General features: G+C 38.1%; 1 protein-coding gene across 3 annotated transcripts in view; it reads right to left on the bottom strand.

The window, feature by feature from the left end:
* MSRA (methionine sulfoxide reductase A) overlaps window positions 1-20,065 on the bottom strand; it is a 285,357-nt gene that overhangs the window by 254,460 nt on the left and 10,832 nt on the right. Inside the window, exon 1 of one of the 3 annotated variants that reach the window (XM_051614417.1) lies at window positions 6,172-7,724. The exons of the other annotated variants lie outside the window; for them this stretch is intronic. The gene's annotated coding sequence lies outside the window, so the exon portion shown is untranslated. Of the gene's footprint in view, window positions 1-6,171; window positions 7,725-20,065 lie in introns of those variants that run through there. 3 annotated transcript variants of the gene reach the window in all.

Raw genomic sequence — 20,065 nt, 5'->3', positions numbered from 1 at the left:
GAAAAGCATCATATACACTACTCTAGATCTTACATCTCAGCAGAAATACATAGTTCTGAAGCCTAATGTGGAGACAATCCTCAGTATGGAACAGAGATAACCTACTGACTTCCATGCCACCCACACTGCTTTTCATGAAGAACTACCATTCTGAAACATTTCAAAAAGTCAGAGAATCAATTTATTTTTTAACTGTTTCATAGAATCATAGAATCCTAGGGGTTGGAAGGGACCTCGAAAGATCATCTAGTCCAACCCCCCTGCCAGAGCAGGGTCACCTAGAGTACATCACACAGGAAGGCGTCCAGGCGGGTTTTGAATGTCTCCAGTGAAGAAGACTCCACAACCTCTCTGGGCAGCCTGTTCCAGTGCTCTGAACACAGGCCTGCTGTGTCTTACAGAAGGATAAAGTAATCTTAGATAGCTTCTGCATATTAAATCAAGAGTTCACTAATAGCTTCCTTAAGGAGCTGCATGGCAGCTATATGTCTTCTCATTAAGCTTAGTAAAATCACAACAAACCTTTCTTCAGACCTTCCAGTTTCCTTTCAAATTCAGTAAATCTATTAGCACTAGACTAGACAGACACTCTCCTTGGGATCTGATTACCTCTGGAGTTGTGAATCTTATAAATATCTTCCTGAAGTGCCTGAAACATCAATCTGCTGTAACTACTATCCTTACCACAATGTCCTTCTGTGAAAAGAGACTTGAAAGTCTCCACAGGTGTGCCATGGAACCTCGCCGTAAACACGGAATAAGGTGAGTATGACATCCCAATTTCATTACTGTTCTCTTGTTGTCTTATTTCTCTCTTATCAATATGCTACACCAGGAAGTTACTAGAGCACACAGGGCAGCCAGTGTCTTAGGAATGCTGTATACTTGCTGTTTCTAAAAAGCTAATATTTAGTGGTTTCAGCTCCAGACAAGACTTTTACGCTGAGGAGGTTCACAGGAATGAGAATTTAGGAGACAAGATGACACCAAGACATTCATCTGTGCCAGCCAGACGACTTCCCTAAGCAAATCAGCAGTCACACTGATGAGATGTGGTCATGCAGTACAGTCAGATCTTACTGTCTTTCAGAATTCACCTCACCAAGCTGGAGAGACAAATACCTCTTTGTATCTACTTTATGTTGAAATGGTACAAAGTACATTTCCAACCCCTCAGAGGAAAGCACATCCAGAGAGCAAATCCTCTTCCTAACAAGAACCATTGTTCTAAGAAGCCTTCACTGCCTTAGCTAAATCAAAATACTTCAGGGAAATCAGAGTCCATCACTCTTCTTCAACATTGTGCTATTCTATTCTATACTATTTCCACAGTTTCCTGTGTCACTTCGATCCTAATTAACACGCATGCTAACATGTACATTTCAAGCCCTATTTTCTTTTTGTGCTCTCATCTACTAAACCACTAATTGCCCTGGAACCACAAACATCTCTGGAGGATGGCAGAGAAGGGCTCCAGAATGCAGTAGTCCTAAAGCAAGCACACTGAACTCAAAACACCCTTTATCTACCGTTTGAGGTTTCTTAAGTACAAGACTGAACTCAAGCCATAACTCTTTGTGTGGAATAGGCAGTAAAAGGATGCCTTGATAACCCTGTGAGCCCTCTCTCAGTCCCTTACTGAGAAAGGAATTCTTTTTTCAAAAAAAGACATGCTCAGTGTTGAATCTCTGAAAAACGAGGAAGAACAGAGACATAGCAAAATTAGTTACAGCAACTAAAATAAATGAAATCTGTCATCTTGGTACTGAAATTTCAACAATCAGAGAAAACGAGACAGTTTCAAGACTGAAAGAAAAAAGACCTGAACAAAAGCGTTAAGACTGGTGCTAAGATGCCAAAATTTAAGACTAAGAGGACATGTCATGATGAATCCTGGTCCTGTACTCACAAATTCTCATCATTACTCAGGAGATTACATTATTTGGAGGGGCCATGGTCCTTTGCATTACAAAATCTGACCAAATACTTAAGAGAAAAAGATCTCTACAGTATGTCTCTAGTAGTCATCAGTAAAATGATAGAAATAAGTTCCAAATGTCCAATAGCTTTTCAGATGCCTCCACCTGGCTTCAGCTGTAACTCCAAAAGATGCCAGTTCTCCTAGTTCTCCTGTATTCCATGTCTCATGCCTGCCATCTCCATGAAAGTATCTCAGTCAGCCTAGGATGTCTAAAATGGCTCTATATACTGCTGTTAGGCACCTAAACTTCCCAGTTGTTCCTGGATAATATATCCTATTTCCTTAAAAAAATGTTTTCCTGTCTTCACTATCAAGAGAAGAAAGAAAACAGCATCAATATAAAACACTGAAGACCTGCTGCTATTCGTAGACTTTTCAAACAACCACTGAGCATAGAGTATCTGCCCACACTGATTTAGGAAAACTATACATTAATAACTACAGGAAAAGTCAAAATAATCCATTTGAAGATTCTTAGGAATATGTAAAACAGAAAAAGTGTCAACAAGCATTTTCATCAAGCATTACCTTTTTACCTTCACTGAAAAAATACAGAAGGGAATTACATTTACATTAGGAGGTAACAAACACAGAAGTCACTCTACAGTTTAAAACAGTAGACACAATTCAAGTGTCTTTGTCTTCACAGTGTTTAAAACCAAAGCCGACCCAGAAAAGGAAAAGTTAATTTTAATTATACTAGGACAAAAAAACAAAGATAGCTAAAGGAAGATATAGCCTTGTTCTCTTTTAATCTTGACAAATTTACAAAAATATAAGTGATTGAACAAATGTAAAGAAGGGACATTAACAGGAAATTCTTGCAAGCCCTATAGTTCATCCCCTTATAATGAAAATAGCATCCAAATCAGGTCCAAATTTCAATCCCAACACCTCCACTTTAGATAAGGAACAGTGGCCAATTAATTTTTGTTAATTTTTCTAGCCACAGTAAGTGACATCTTTGTGAAAATAAGAGGACACAGAATACCCAAACCAATGTGAAGATGACTAGAGCCTTCAACCACATGAAGTGGGTGGTCGCCTGCTTGCTTCAGGGAAGATACAGACATTTTAAAATTCATAGCATTGGCCAAATACAGAAAAACTGCTGAAGTAACTCAGAGAAACAGATGTATCCTGGGTACAATGCAACTATAAGAAAAAAATTGGAAAACTATGGATGTCTGTAATTATCACAAACACAAGCTCTTTAAACTTGAAATCGAATATAGCAAATCATACATTTTAGTGGAGTCCAAGCCTGTCAAAGTAATCATGGCCATTTTGTAACTTTAAAACCTTCTTGTTTGTAAATTATCTTAATAAGAATTTGATTTACCTTCCTCATATTTAGACAGCTAAATGCCAGGTGTCTCAGTCTAAGATAGCTACCCTGTGTTACACCTTTATTTATGGTCAATAAAGAGAGTGATTGACAGGATCAATGTGGGAGCTATCTATTATGGCTTATTCCTCCATAATCATTACAAAAGTTACTTAACTCACACACTGCTTTAACAGTTACCTTGGACAAAACACTACTGATTTTACTCAAAATTTCTATTGCACAGATACAAGATTGTGGACTATACCTCCAGTTGGAATAAAGGAGTAGAATTACACTAAAATCAGTCCCACAATGCCACTCCACAGTGTTGAGAATCTAACTGGCATGTGCACACATTGACCTGGACAAATGATTTTAACTAAAATGAAAAAAAAGTCTGTGCCTGTTTTCGTGAACAAGTGGAGAAATAATTTATGCTAAATTCTGATAAGGCATAGATGGCAAGAAAGGGAAATGCTACAACCTTCTTCTTGTAGTTTCTCAGTTTTCCACCTTGGTCAAAGCCGCACTTACAGATAAAATATTAGGAATACCACTACAGTTTCACAAAACTTGCTGTGTACTGGAGAGAGATCTGAATGAATACATGCTACAGCTACAGGCAATAATTAAAATCATGACACCAGTGCCAGAAAAGTTGCTATATAGAAGGAAAACACTTTGTCATGTAGTGGACTACAAAATAAGCAAGTGTTTTGCAGTAATGGTAAATAGTAAATATTAATTGGTAAACTGAAAGAGTCTTAAAATAGATGTAGTTTTAAAAAAAATACGGGATATAGAAGCTGAGGATACTGCAATGGCAATGGAAATTGCAGCAACGGCAGAACATGGAGTTCTACCATATGTAGAATACCAAGGGAATCTTCAGCATTTTCCATGGATGTCGGCATGAAAATTAACATGCAAAATCTACACACATTGTATTTCCACATTTATATTATTAACCTACAGCCATATTTAGGAAAAAGCCATAGTCACCCTGAGAACTGCATATCAGTTCCTTGTCCAATAAACATACTGGTCCATAGTAAGCGCTCATTCTACCTTTGCACAAATCTGTGTTAAAAATGGTTTCCATGTATCTTCATAAAAAGCACAAACTAAGCCATTACAGCCCTATTTTGACCTCAATCTACTTTGATTCCAGTAAAAACAGAAGAGTAAACCTTGTTTTATATATTATTAATACATACAAGTGAGATCACATAGGCCCATTACAGTATCAAACGCAACATTCCTATTTGAACTAATATTTGCCTCTGTAGTGTACTAAAAAAAACCAAGTTAAACCCTAAATGCTAATCCTCACCCCTGTGGTGAAATGACCACATTAAGGAGTTGTACCATCCCAAACAAAATATATACGAATGATTCAGTAAGAATTAAATACAAATTGCTCATTTATGAAGTTATAAAACTTAAACAATAATTAAGGATCATAAATTAATTATTATAATCTGATTAAAGTATCCAGAAAACTCCAAACTATTATACAGTGTAAATAAAAAATAAAAATATGATAAACCGTGTCACTCAAAATTTACATTTGCTTGCAATCCAATCAACAGACTGGAACCAACCATTTAAACCATGCAATTTAAATGTTTATTTTAACTTGCCAAGTTGGGGTGTTCTCCAAAACTAAGCAGTTAAAGGAAGTTTTAAAAGCAAACTGTTTAGCAGAACGAAAGAATACTTTCTTTATTATGTAGGCCAAAAGATATCGGCTGTGTCTGTCTCATTTAGGAAACCAAAATGAACTGACTAGAAATTTCAAAGATACATAATATTTTCAAAATTGTAGTAACTGCTTTCAAAATAACTTCAGTAACAATATATCTTCAAATATTTATATTGGTAAATGCATTGCAAGGACCCACATGTTGATTATGTTTAAAATCTGCGAAATCATTTATGAAATTATAGAAGTACTAAGGAGAGAAATATGGTTATTTTCATATTCAGAGCTTGTTTTCACTTAGAGGCACCACAATAAATGTTTTCTATTGTTTTAAGACTTTCAATAGGGACACCCATTAAAAATGTGTTTTGAAATTTCGTGATTGAAGAAAACAGCATATGCCTTGAGACTACACACTATTTCTAAGAAACACAGAAAGCTCATTTCAGAATATGCATACAGATAGACAAACTTACTACACTGTTGTGATTGCAAACATACACTCATCACATCTCTCAGTTTCTCCGATCAGATCACATGTTAATGCCTGTGCAGGAATGAACAATATTCTGGCTAATCACACAGAAAGCAAAACTGACTCCTTCAAACGTTTCCTTCCCACCAAGTACCACTTTGCAATCTATTTCAGGATTCCTATTTTAACACCTAGATGTTGAATATATATATACACATATATATTTTACTACTTAGAAAGATAGGGTTGCTATTTTTATAATATCGTCTGATGGAGACACTTTCTTCAAAAATCACTAACTATATTAAAAGGTGTCAGTACAACAAATGGTAATCACAACAGCATCTTAGCCACTATTTAACTATAGTATCTTTCAAAAGGTTCACTGATGTAGTAGTAAATATCTGACATATCTTGCTATGAAACTAATCTAATGTAATATTAACTCAAGTTCTTTCACATTATCAAAAAGACTAGTTTTTTGTCATAGTCCAATAATCCAAATGCCATGACGTACAGTTAAAATACAAACACATTGCTGTTAAAATGCTTTTCATTAATGTTCTTTCTCACTTTCCTTCAGCATATAAGAATTAGGGAAATGCACTTCAGCAGCATGCCAGAAATTACACATCTTACATGCTGAACAATTTAGTCTTTAAGGATAGTATCATACTTACTATAAGTGAAGACGATCCATAAAAATCTATGCTTTACAGTTACTCTCTCACATAATAATGCTGATTGTCACAGCAGAAGTAGTATAATCCAACCACATCCAGGCCTAACAGGCAGTATGCTAGTATTTGTTCCTATGAAATCAGAAATAAGGTACCTGTCTCACTGAAAATCCAGGCACCCTTGGAGAAAACAAACAATGGGGTTTAGGTCCTTAATTTTATTGAAATCATTAAACATCCACGCTTCAGTCGTCACAGATTTTTTTTAATCCATGTATGAGAAAAGAGCAGATTTTTTCACAATTTACAGCGAACAGGTACTGTAACTACAAACTGAAGTTTCTATATCCAGTGTCACCAGTTCAAATCCAGCTTTGTCATCTGCAAACATTCCTCACTTGGCAGAAGTCAATATTTTTCCTTCTCTTATTTCCTCTGTAAGTCGAAAATTCAGCAATGTCATATGCTTTCTAGTAAGATGCTTTCTGGGAGAGGTGTCTTAGAGCAGTAGGAAAATATCCATGCTCTCATTTCTTTTTTTGCCCTTCAGGCACAGTCTGGGTGTCTTCGGTTTGCCCTGCTGGTCTTCAGTGTTGTCACTAATAGCTGGAAGATGGAGCCAGGACAGCATGAAGCAGCAAAAAATAAATATTGTTGCTTTAAGAACATACTTACTTTTATATTAAGATGTCACAACTTTCGCTCTACTCTTATTTCATTGCTGGGTCAGACGAAATCTTTAAGGAGGTTCCATTAAAAGTTCGTATCTGTAGCATATCTGAGAGAAACGCCGAAATTCCCATTCTGAACATATTCCGAAGGAGGTCAGATTTGGTTTTAAAGCATGTTCACGCTGATGAAAACTTTTTTTGTTGTTGCAAAAAAAAGAAAATTCTGCCTTTTATTTAGGTATTCCCTCTGTAATCTTCCAAGTTTCTCGGCTCCCTCACAGTTTAATCAGACACACACAAAAAATCAAATATCGTATTTCCCATATGTATAAACTGACATTGTGGAGGCTTCATTAAAGAAGTCTTTTATTTCTCTTATCACTGGTAACTGAATGTCATTTGATGTACTACCACTTTCAAACAGCCCAAGAGACTTAAAAAGCTATCTAAGTTTGAAAACCAAAAAGTTCTGAGTTTTTCTGTACCCCAGGACGGTTTTCTTTCCTGAAGCTCAAGCCGAGAAAGCAGACAAAAGAAGCTGATTTGACTGAGCCGTGCCAAGTCTTGCCTTTTTTTCTTTCCTCAGCTCTCTCGCTCGCTCTCTCGCTCGCTCGCTCGCTCCCAGCATGGCAACCTTCCCGAGCAGTCTTGGCGGAGCTCCAGCCTGTGCCAGTCTGTCTGAGTTCTTGTTTTCCAAAAGATGCTCTTCGCGAATCAATTAATATATTTAAAAACAGGAAACTGTGGGTCAGTAACCAAATCTTGGCACCAACAGCCAGTTCTTCTGCCAAATCGGCTTATAGATTTCATGGTTTCCTACCTTTTACAATGGATATAACATTTTTGCTCACTGATCGTGGAACACTGGAAGCCATTCACTGTTCACAGTGATAAGAAATCTGTTCTATAAAAATGTCCGCATGCGACACATGAACAACCTGCAGTAAATCAAGACTCCTTTGAAGGCGGGCGTATGTGTAATTTTAATAAGCACCAAATACTCCTGAAAAGAATGTTTTCCTTCTCTCCTCCTGGGACTCATGAGAAGATGCTAGGAGCAAGAGACATATATTTTTTTAATTAAGATCACATTTGAAAGTTCTGCACATTTTAACTTTCTAAACTCCAGCTTAAAAAACACCATTTCTTACCAATTCCACCTATATTTAAAAATCAGCTGAAAATAGTAAATCTGATCCCAGCTAATAGACAAAAAATCTTAAGCAATCTCCACACATCCGTAGATGCCAATGATGTCATCCATTAATTCAAAAGCACAAGTTCTTGTTCTGGCATTCACAGGAGAAATGGCTTAGCATTAACAGTAAACTTTGATGGAAAAATCTTTGATACGTTACAAGATTTTCAGGACAGCAAATTATACCTGGAACTGCATTCAAGAAATTCTAAATTACAAGAATTCATATGAGGAGAATTATAGGAATAAACATTATTTTATCTTCAAGCTATTTGTCAAGGCAAAATGCCAGCTTTTTAAAATATATGCATTACATTAATGAGCAAAATAAATTATGCAGGGGAAAAAACCTTCCCTAAGTGTATAATTTTATAAGTTTGTGGATAATACTGGGCTTTTGTTAAGAGATTCAATACAAAGTCCCAGATGTTTTGGAGCTAAGCTGTTATTTAGGACTTAGAGATACAATCTTCAAAAAAGGTTTGAGTCAGGGATAAAGTTCACTAAAAAAGAAAGCTAAATATTCTTTCTCAATCTCACACAGGAACATGCTTCATTTCTCACACTAAGAAAGCCCAGGATTTTAAAAGTGATACTTCAAGATCCACATTTTCGAAAAGTCTTTGGAGTGCTGACTATTGCCTGACACAATGGCAGGATGGGACTGTTTGGCAAGCTGTAAATCATTTAATTTATGTCTGTCTTGTTCCATTTTCACATCGGAGACATGGCTGTGATACACCAAGTATTCAGTTGCTGAACTGATCTTTCTTCCCAGTAAATTTACCAACAAATATTTTTTCCCTTGCTCTCCCCACCCATTTGTTTAGCCTACAAACCAAGCTCTCTAGGCTTTACTCCAGGGCTATACCTCCATGGAATATAACCCAGAGTGCACCGAGAAAACTGTATGCAGACATCTAAATTTGAGGTCTGAAACCAGCACTAAATCCCACACTACGGCTATTTAATCAAGAAGAAAATTGCCAGCAGCCTTCAAATCCCTAAAATATAGTACTAAAAGGGAAAATAGAAATTATTGTATATAACTACCATGAACAGGGTAATAAATCAAACAAGCTAAACCAAAACAATAAAGATCTAGCTTAAGCCTTAAAAAAAAATTTCTAACAAAAATGCTACATTCTGCTATAGATTGTGTAATCTTAGCTACTGATTTTTTTAAGAAACAGGTTAACTATCTGACCTTCAGACAGGTGGATAAATTACACAACCTCCCAAGGTCCCCCTTGTCTTGTTTCCAATGTCTGTAACAGATCTATCCAAATTTTTCCCAATAGGCTCCCAACTCCAGAAGAAACATCATTGACCTTAAAATCACATTTTTGCCTCAAAATATTGCACATTCTATCATTTCAATTAGCATCTACAATCATTATGACAGGCCAGCTTGGGAAAAAATACACCTATGTATAATTTTTCTATTTCTTTTCTTTGTGCACCAGACAGAAACCTCTAATATGTCAGTTTGCCTTTACTAAAGGACCATCAGTCATCAATATGGGAACAAAAAGATCTCATAGAAATTACTGTCAGTAGAATAACTTCTGAAAGGCTATATTACTTCAGCAGTCACTGTTAGAAACTCATATTTTAATTAGTTTTTTTAAAAAAAAACTGTACGTATTGACAACAACAGAGTATTTCAGCTATATTGAACAAAAAAAATAATAATATCTAATTCAACAGAGATTAACAATTGTAACCATTCTTTCATTACTCTTACTGAAAGTTAAGGCAGGAAGAACAAACAGATTCCCCAGCAGCTCACTTTCTTAAAAAGAGCCTTTCTCATAGAATGAAGTGCCTTACTTCAACTCTCAATATACAATGTTCAAAATACAGTGGATCTCACTTGCAGAAATGCTGGTCTTAAAGCATTTTTTTAAAAATGTGTAGTTTACTGTAGCTTTCCCAACTCCCTCTCTCAAATACTTTGTAATTACAGCTCTGCTCTACTACACAGAAATTCCTTACATCATTGTGTGATACCACCAGTGACACCTTCCAAGATGCATCCTCCTCTAACTTGATCTGTCAAAATCTCTCATTGCAACCAATTTCTCCCCATTCCCATAAATAAGTTTCCAGCACAGATGAATCCGGTGTCCTACTTATTCCAGTATCCTCCAGAAAGGAAGAAAATGCAAAATTTACTCCACACCTGGTGTTTCAGGACTTCTTTTCACCTTCTTTACCTGTTTTTCACACAGGTAAACATTAGCTTCTCCAATCTGCTCTTCTGCTTATTGTCATCTGGGTCTCTCACAGTTCTGGTGTCAGTCCTTTCCTCTTTCCTCGCACTAAGTCTGTGGCCTCTCCCATGGGAGGCTGCAATAGTCCAATACTCAAATCTCAGATAACTTGAGCCACACTCATGACATCAGGCACTATACTGGTTACTCTATAAAGTACTTTTTGACTCTTCACATTTTTCTCTTGAACATTTTCTTAACTCCAGCTATTCTCCTGATATTTCTTTGATGTTACTCTCTTCCAGTGCACAAAATACAGAGTTGAATTTATCATCTTTCCCTCCAAATATTCTCCTAGCCATCCCTAGGCCAAATTTGACCATCTTCATTGTTCACAGGTTTACCATTACAGAACAACATGTAGCCCTGTTCTTCAACACTATCTACATTGCCATACTCACAGAAAAATCCACATATATATTATTTTGCAGTACCTTACATATCACTTTGATCTTTCTTTTATGAATTCAGAAAAAAAATAATTATCTGCATCTTTGTCGTCACTCAATTCAATTTTTTTTCCATCTTTTATATATTTCACCTTGACAATCCTGCTATTCGCTCATTTAAAATTCTCCCTGCAAAAGTCTCCTGTTGTCTTCTTATTCTGTGTCTCACAAAAGTAGTAGACCTGGATACTTGTCCTAGGATACCTCTCAGATGAGCATGATCTCCCTCCTCACAAGTGGAAAACTTAGGAATAGAAGAAGTAACTCATTCATTTAAGCTGTTATACTTGGAATCTAATACAGAAGCCACCCAATATTGCTCAAAACCAGCATGCACACAATATTCCCAAAAACATTTTATTCTAAAGAATAGACATGTAACTCTATTAGCCTTTCTGCTATCACACTCCTGTTACCATTTCTGGGCATTCTCATTAGAGAAAAGTGAAGCCAGTTCCTCTGCTCTAAGAACAAGCCATAGGTTTCTAAGGAGTATCATTTTGGTGCCAGATGCTTGCTGATTTATTATTAAAGGGTGAAAGTACATTATGTGACTGAAAAAGGCTACTTTTACCTGGGCTGTTCTTACAGAGAGATTATGACAGTGAATTGCCTAACGACTCTCCACTTTTTTGGTTTTCATTTATTATTAAATAGCCAAACATTGGTAAAGTGCTAAGAATCCATAAGTGAGTGAATGCAGCTAAGACATAGAGACCCAAATAAAAGGAGAATGAATACTGAGAGAAGATTGTTGACAGAACCAAATTCAGTGGGGAAGTAGACACTTCAGAAGGGAGAGCCACCCTGCAGGAAGACCTGGATAGGCTGGAAGAGTGGACTAACAAGAACATTATGAAGTTCAAGAAGGACAAGTGTAGGTCTTGCACCCGGGAACACATAACCCAGGAGAGCAGTTCAGACTGGGATCCACCTGGCTGGAGAGCAACCCTGTGGAAAGGGACCTGGAGGTGCTGGTGGACAACAAGGTCAATAAGAGTGAACAGTGCACTGCAGTGGAAAAGAAAGCCAACAGGACACTGGGCTGCATCAACAAGGGCATCACCAGCAGAGATAAAGAAGTCATCATCCTGCTCTACTCAGTGCTTGTCAAGCTACCTCTGAAATACTGTTTTCTGGTTTGGCCTCTGCTGTACAAAAAAAGATGTGGACAGACTGGAGAGGATCCAGAGATGGGCTGTGAGGTTTATCAGAGGACTGGGAAGCCTGCTATAAAAGGAAAGGCAGAGACAATTGGGTTTGTTCAGCCTTGAGAAAAGAAGGCTCAAGGCAGACCTCTTCACCATGGTCCAGTACTTGAAGGGTGGCTACAAAGAAGATGGAGACTCCCTTTTTAGGAGTCAAATGGAAAAGACGAGGCACGATTGAAGGTACAAGTTGCCCTTGGGGAAATTTTGATTGGATGCAAGAGGAAAATTTTTCACAATGAAAACAATTGGCCATTGGAGTAATATCATAGAATCACAGAACATCTTGGGTTGGGAGGGACCTCTAAAGGTCATCTAGTCCAATCCCCCTATAATAAGCAGGGACTTTTCACACTAGAACAAATTGTTCAGAGTCCCATCAAAGCCTGACCTTGAATGTCTACAGGAATGGGGCTCCCAGCACCTCTCCAGGAAACCTGTTCCAGTGATCCACTACTCTCTTATTAAAGAACTTTTTCCTAATGTCCAACCTAAAATTATCCTTCTCTAACTTAAAACCATTACCCTTGTCCTATCGTTACATGACCTTGTGAACAGGTCTTCCCCAGCCTTCCTACAGGCCCCTTTCAGGTATTGGAAGGTAGCTGTTAAGTCCCCCCAGAGTCTTCTCTTCTTCAGGCTGAAAACCTCAACTCCCAGAGCCTGTCTTCATAAAAGAGGTGCTCCAGCCATCTGATCATTTTTGTTGCCCTCCTCTGGACACGCTCCAACAGGTCTTTCCTGTGTTGGGGGCTCCAGAGCTGGATGCAGTACTCCAGGTGAGGTATCACCTCGGGAGAGCAGAGGGGCATAATCACCTCTCTCAATCTGTTGGCCACACTTCTCTTAATGCAGTTGTCCATCTGGGCTGCAGTTGCACATTGGTGGCTCATGTCCAGCTTTTGATCCACTAGAACCCACAGGCCTTTTTCCACAGGGCTGCTCTAGCATGTCTTCCCCCAGCCTATATTCATATCTCTGGTTGCCCTGACGCAGGTGTAGCACCTTGCACTTGGCCTTGTTGAACCTCATGAGGTTCACCTGGGCCCACTTCTTGAGCTTGTCCAGGTCCCTCTGGATGACATTCCAACCTTCTGGCATATCAACCATACCACCCAGTTTGGTGCTATCAGCAAACTTGCTGAGGGTGCTCTCAATGCCACCGTCAATATTGTTAATGAAGATATTAAACACTGGTCCCAGTACAGACCCCTGAGGGACACCACTTGTCACCGTTTTCCATCTGGACATCGAGCCATTGACCACTACCTCCACCAGAGAAGAGGTGGATTCCCCAGTTTTGGACACTTTAAAGATTCAGTTGGACAGGATGCTGGCCATCTTGTCCTGACAGCAGTTTTGCCAAGAAGGGTCGGACAAGATGATCCCTCAGGTCCCTTCCAACCTGGTACTCCATGATTCTATGGAATACAGTTGGAAAAAAAAAACTGTGCAGCCACACAGAAGAAGCAAAGGAAGATGGCAACACCGGACATTCCCAGATTCAAACACAAAAATGGAAAAAATATACAAGAAAACAAGAATAAAGGTCTATAAATGCATGAACAATTTTAACATGAAGAACTAGACCTGCAAGGACCTCCCATGTGCACCTCAGGTTCCCCCACACTCCCAGGGCAACCAATAAATAGACTGATGAGGCATCCCTAGGAGAACCCACCTATGACAGCTCATTTTGCATAGTTGTGTAGGTACCAAATTAACTTTGCTAAAGGATGGACTGTCTTTTCCCTGGCAGCTGACCACTAATGACCTTCACTTATCATTTTTCATTTTGACAACATAATGCATGCATGACTGTGGCCTTTTCCATGGGAGGCTGAAATAGTCAGGTGATGCTGTGGAAAAGGATTAGCACCCCAAATGGATTGTTCCAGTTGACTCCAGCTGAAAATAAAAGGAGCAAATCTGCATGCCTGAACGATGCCACAGTGAGGTGGGTTTAGGACTGGCACACTGTCCCACTGTTTAGTGGAGTCCTCCAGCTTTGCAAGGCAAACAAATTGCAAGTCCAAACTCTATGGGAATCTACCAACTTCCTAAATATTCCACTGTGGGAATACACTTCAACTATTCATCATTTGCTGGCACAACACCCCAAGTTGAAATTGCAAAATACATGAGCAGGTTTTCACTAAATGTCTCCTTTAGTTTTTTTAGGACCAGCTTTTTTTTCTGAGTATATCAAACACAATTTGCATTCATAGGCTAAAACATTTTCCCACTCTCTTGGTCCCGTACCACCCGGAACACTTGAGATACATGTATTATATATACAAGTGCCACATGGAAGCTTAAACATCACTTGTACCCTTAACTGTTTATAATTTCCTTTTAGATCTCAGAAGAAAAACAGATACTTACAAAATCAAAATGTTAGGAACCCAGCCTCACAGGCATTTGTGACCATCATTTAGAAAAGAGATTACAGCTTGCAACATGAAAAATATATGCATAGCACTTCAGGTAGAAGTAGTTATTTATAATGGAATCCACTTAGAGTTAACTTGGGTAGAGTGAAAATAGACTTGTAATGAAGTGGGTAGAAACTCTCAAATATCTGCAGTGATTATGAAAAAAGATGCTCTGAAAAATCAAACAAGTGAGAAAGAGAATTTATCCAAAATATGGTCAGGTTACCCTCTCATAATTGTCAGTCCATATCTAAGAAATAAGAACATATTATTTCCTACGCACTAAGCAGAGGCTTATAAAATTCAGGTACAAAGTGCTTCATTTTGTGCTCAACATTCTCTTCAACAACTAAATTTTCACAAATTAAATATTTTAAATGGTTTTACAGAGATCAGTATCTCAGAATCCTTTACCTGCATTCAGTCACCAACCCAGAGAGAACAATTTTTAATTCATTTTTCCAATTCCATTATACTTAATATTTTTACAAAATTAGTAATGTCTGTGCAGATATCCACACATACAGGATACATATTTGATGCTCAATTATTTTCTCTCTCTCATTCAAAAAGCTTTTAATTGTTGTAAATTAAATCAGACAGTGAGTAGGTCTTAATTGGTGCGTGAAATGCTCAACACAAGGCTGACTTCTTAATGAGGACTCAAGGAGAAATTTAGTCATTTAAATGCAGGAGAGCAAGTCTGAAAGTCTGCACTTCCACACCACCAAAGACTGGAGAGACACCTAAATCCTGCTGATGGCTACTTCGTGACTGCAGGTCCCATTTTCTGGACCTGTGTCAACAGCTCAGCCATCGCTACACCAGTCTTGTACACCCTGAAAAAAGGATGGCTGTGTCCAACTACTGACCGGGAACGGTTCCCACTTTGTGGTAATTGCTGAACCATGCACTGGTTGGCCAGGGGAAAAGCAGACCCCAGATACCTCTCAACAATTTAGCAGAGATTATCTGAGTTATCTACATCTACAGAGCCAGAGCCATGATACAGTTCAACTGACTGGCACAGAAACTGTCTGCAATGCCCACACTGGGTAATCAGATCTGAATCCAGCTTTTCCTGAGTGGGACAGTACCCTACTCCAGTAAAAAACAAACAAACAAACAAAAAAAAAATCCTTCACGTAGTTTGAAAAGCAATTTGATGACAAAAATGACACATGGGACCAAATCAAATAGCAAGAAATTGAGCAACTTGGTAAGAAAACAAATGCATTAACCCACTTAACAGTGAGGTACAAGGTATAATGTCCTACCCCAAATCCCTTCCCTGCTCAACACAGTGTTTTTCACAGGAATCACATTCACCTGCCAACAATATCTGAAGATATTTTTCAGAAGCAGAATGCTTCACTTTTGAAGAAGTGAACATAGCAGACACTCTGCTGATCCTACTGCTTAATTTCAGAAATTGCAGCTGTGTACCAGAGCAATTATACCCAAATAACTGAATTTATTATTGAACTTCTGGTAGAAATGATAAAAAATAGGAGGAGGGTCAGAACATTACAGAAACACTCAAAAAAACCTCAAACCAACCAAACAAACAAATAAAAATATTTTTTTTAAAAAAACACCTCGCTAAATTGTGAAAATTATTATCTTAAAACACAACTGCAAACATATCTCTGGGTCATCTTATTCATCTTTCTCTTCTTCACAGAACCATAGAATGGTTTGGGTTGGAAGGGACCTTAAAGATCATCTAGTTCCAACCCCCCTGCATATGCAGGGACACCTCCCACTGGACCAGTTTGCTCCAAGCCCCATTCAACCTGGCCTTGAACATCTCCAGAGAGGGGGCATCCACAGCCTCTCTGGGCAACCTGTTCCAGTGTCTCACCACCCTCACACTGAAGAATTTCTTCCTAATGTATAACCTAAATCTATCTTCCTCCAGTTTAAAACTATTACCCCTCATCCTATTACTACACACCTTGGTAAATAGTCCCTCCCCAGCTTTCCTGTAGCCCCTTCAGGTAGTGGAAGGCTACTATCAGGTCTCTTTGGAGCTTTCTCTTCTCTAAGAGGAACAACTGCAACTCTCTCAGCCTGTTTTTGTAGCAGGGGTGCTCCAGCCCCCTGATCATCTTCATGGCCTCCTCTGGACTCTCTCCAAGAGCTCTATGTTGCTCCTGTGTTGAGGGCTCCAGAACGGGACACAGTACTCTAAGTGGGGTCTCACAAGAGCGGAGCAGAGGAGGAGAATCACCTCCCAGTTCACATAAAGACATATTAGTACATTCCGTTTAAGAATCCACCCTCTACATTTCCTTTGCCTGCTAATTTCCTCTCTTTCCTTCTCCCTTTTTGAGTAGTAACTTTGAAAAATTGTCACTCAAGATACTACTAAAATTAACCATTATTACTCTGTGAGCAGTTTATTCTATTAGAAGTTGTCTGAATGCAGCCTCTTTAAGATGAGATTTCATTTCTGCTACTCATCACACATCAGGTCAACTGCAGTAAGTGCAAAAGTAGATTTGCATGTCAGGATTTAGGTAAGAAAGAGAATCCTTAAGGAAGAACATAATCAAAAGAAAGCAATCAATATAAATAGCCCCCATAAACCCTACATACTGTAATGTTATCCCTAGTGCAGTTACTTTGCTTTTGATAATCTTAGAAAAAAAAAATCTTACTGCAGTTTGCTAAAATGTATCAGGAAATCATCCACTAGTTCCATGATGTGGTATTTTGTCCTTTTAAAAACATAAACTCAACATTCAAAATTTCTCTATAAGACCAGTGAATCAGCTGTCAATCTACTGACCTCATAAATCAATTTTGTCCCAAAGTCCCTTCCAGCCTGGATTATCCTATGATCCTGCTCTTCAATACAGCAGGTACCAGTCCCTGTCTCTGCATTCTGTCTCCAAGGACTGTCGAGAGTCATCCCTTTCCTTCCTCATCCAACCTGCCAGCTAATCCATGACTGTCCTCCATAAATCCTGCTCTTGCTGAGCAGCCACAGTTGTACAACCAGGTTCTGGGGTGAAATTTTCAGGAGCTGAATGTCTGATGAACCAAAGAGTGCATTTCTGAGAGGAATGGGGAATGTCAGAAACCCAAAGACCTCTAGAGAAACATCAACATCACCCACATTATGCCTCAATAACAGTAGACAGGCCAGCACTGAAATTAACAAAAAACAACCTGTGTTTTCCTTTTGAGAGCAAGGGTGCAACACCGAAATGTTTCTCCTACCCAATGACCAGAGCTGGCTACTGGAAAATACCTAACATCCCAAAATGGTAGCTGAGTGTTTTCAGATCACAGAGCAGTAGTCCAGGCTGTTGCATGGTTTTGCTGCTCTTCTTCAGGCTGTGAGCACTTCCAGTCAGAACAAGCATCCCTTGCACAATACTTCTACTTGTTAACTGGGTTCCAGACAGAATTTACCAACCAGTGTCTCAGGCACCAACTCTACCCCCAAACAGAGAGTATGTCCTCATGATTGAGAGCTTTCTGTCTCATACTGAAGGACACCAAAAAAAATTAGTTCCCACTAAGGTTCTGCTCCTCAGCTATTCCTGAAATTCGGACAGTTCTTAAAACATCTTTGGAGGCTCCTGGAAAGTCAAATTCCTGAAAAATAAAGCTCAAACTAGAGTAAAAATACAGCTATAATCTACTTGGTCACATTTTTTAGCAGAAAATAAGATCCTATCTTCAAAACAAAGATCAAAACAGTATCTTCACACAAGTGGATGAAATATCACTAACAGATTTTGCCTATCAGCAAAGGGAATTAACTATGAGCAATACATAAGAAACTGCAATAAACATCATAATATGTGGCACAGGTTTTTATCTTTTCTGAACTAAGGACTTATTTATGTGTATTATTTTAATTGTACTAGAAATTTAAATGCAGGTTTCATATGTATAGTAAAAATTTGCATGTAACAAACAGAATAAATAAAATCTCAGCATGCAAAGATAAAACAATGCCTATCACACAACAAATTACAAGCCAAATAATTCAATGGTTGCAAAGTAAAAATAAATTTAATAAAAAGAACATAAAACTGAAGTTAGTGAAATGTACACCATGGTAATTTGAAGGTATAAATTTGACAGAAAGACATTAATTAAACCACAGCAGCTTTTTAAGCCGAAAAAAAACAAAGTAAACACTACACATCAAAGTAACATGACGGGGCTAAAACACAGAGGTTAATAACTAAAACATTCAAAAAACATTAAATCTGCTGTATAGCAGCCTAATGTAAGGTCTATTCTGCACTTACCTTCTTTCAAATCAGCTAAAGCACGAGGTGTTTTACTGTCTTTCTTCCTGAGGGTTCAGAGAGAACTAAACCTGCAGCACTTCTACAGTTCCATGTGTGAACAATTTAACTCTCATTTAGAAAAACCTGACTTTGGAAATTCTTTATTACTGAAAATGTTGTATCAAAATATTAAACAAGAAAATCAAAGGAAAGATGGAAAAAGAAAATAAATTAAAGAGAGCTTTTGACCCAGAGCAACCAGAGTTACTTTGAGTAAGAAAAAAAATGTCAGAGCTGTACACTGAATACCAACCACAGGGACAGGTCATTAAATAACATTATTCCCTCAATTAATTTTAGTTGTGCTGTTCTGGGAAAAAACAAAGAAGATAAAAATTATTCACACAAACCAAATTCTCAACATATTAGAGCATCTCTTTGTGGTAACTGCAGTTTTTTACCCTGGAGTAAATGTAACACAGCTTACCTTTCAATTAAACCAAGACAAATTACTTTGCATTCACTGCACAACAAAAGCATCCACGTAGGCAGTTACCTGGAGTAGTTATTATGCTATAAATCCACACCTGGCTTACACTGAGCTAATCTGTCCATGTAACCATAATGTAAATCATGATTGTGTCTAGTTTGAATGAGTCTCCACAGCAGTTACCCTTTTCTTTAAGAATATAATATATAACAGAGCTCTACTGTGCTGCAAAGAATGATTATGATATATTTTTTGAAAAGTAACCTATTTTATGAGAAGAGATTAAAACAGCTTTACTCTTTAAAAGAACAGAGAAGGTAGCATGGGACCATTCGCTTTCTCTTCTCATCATGGAAATAAAAGAAAACTGAGAGATGCCAAATGACTATGTAGACACAAAAAGAGATAAAAAGAACAATAAATAATAGGGTCAAAATCAAAAGAACATTTAAATAGTCCAAGCAGTTCACTCCTGGAAAACCCTTCCAAATGGAAGACTGAAACAGACATGTTGATGATTTAATCAACACAAACAACTACATAATTGAAATACAAGTCAGTGGGCCCACAGAAGATTTTTGCACTATCGGGTTAAGGTGGCAAAAAATGACCAGAGGACTGAAACACTTCCCATATGACAAAAAACTGAGAGAACTGGGGTTGTTCAGCCTGGCTCCAAGACCTTACTGCTGCATTTTAATACTGATAGGGGGCTTATAAGAAAGATGGGGACAGACTTTTTTAGTAGGGCTTGTTGCAACAGGATAAGAGGTGACGGTTTTAAATCAAAGGAGGGGAGAGTTAGACTAGATATAAGGAAAAAAAAATTGTACTGTTAGTGTGTTGAATCACTGGCACAGGTTGCCCAGAGAAGTGGTAGACGTGCCATCCCTGGAAACATTCAAAGTCAG

The sequence above is a fragment of the Apus apus genome, chromosome 3, assembly GCF_020740795.1.
Source record: "Apus apus isolate bApuApu2 chromosome 3, bApuApu2.pri.cur, whole genome shotgun sequence".
In the NCBI taxonomy this organism is placed as follows: domain Eukaryota; kingdom Metazoa; phylum Chordata; class Aves; order Apodiformes; family Apodidae; genus Apus; species Apus apus.
The sequence above is the reverse complement of the archived record's forward strand: the minus strand, read 5'-3'. Positions and strand labels throughout refer to the sequence as shown.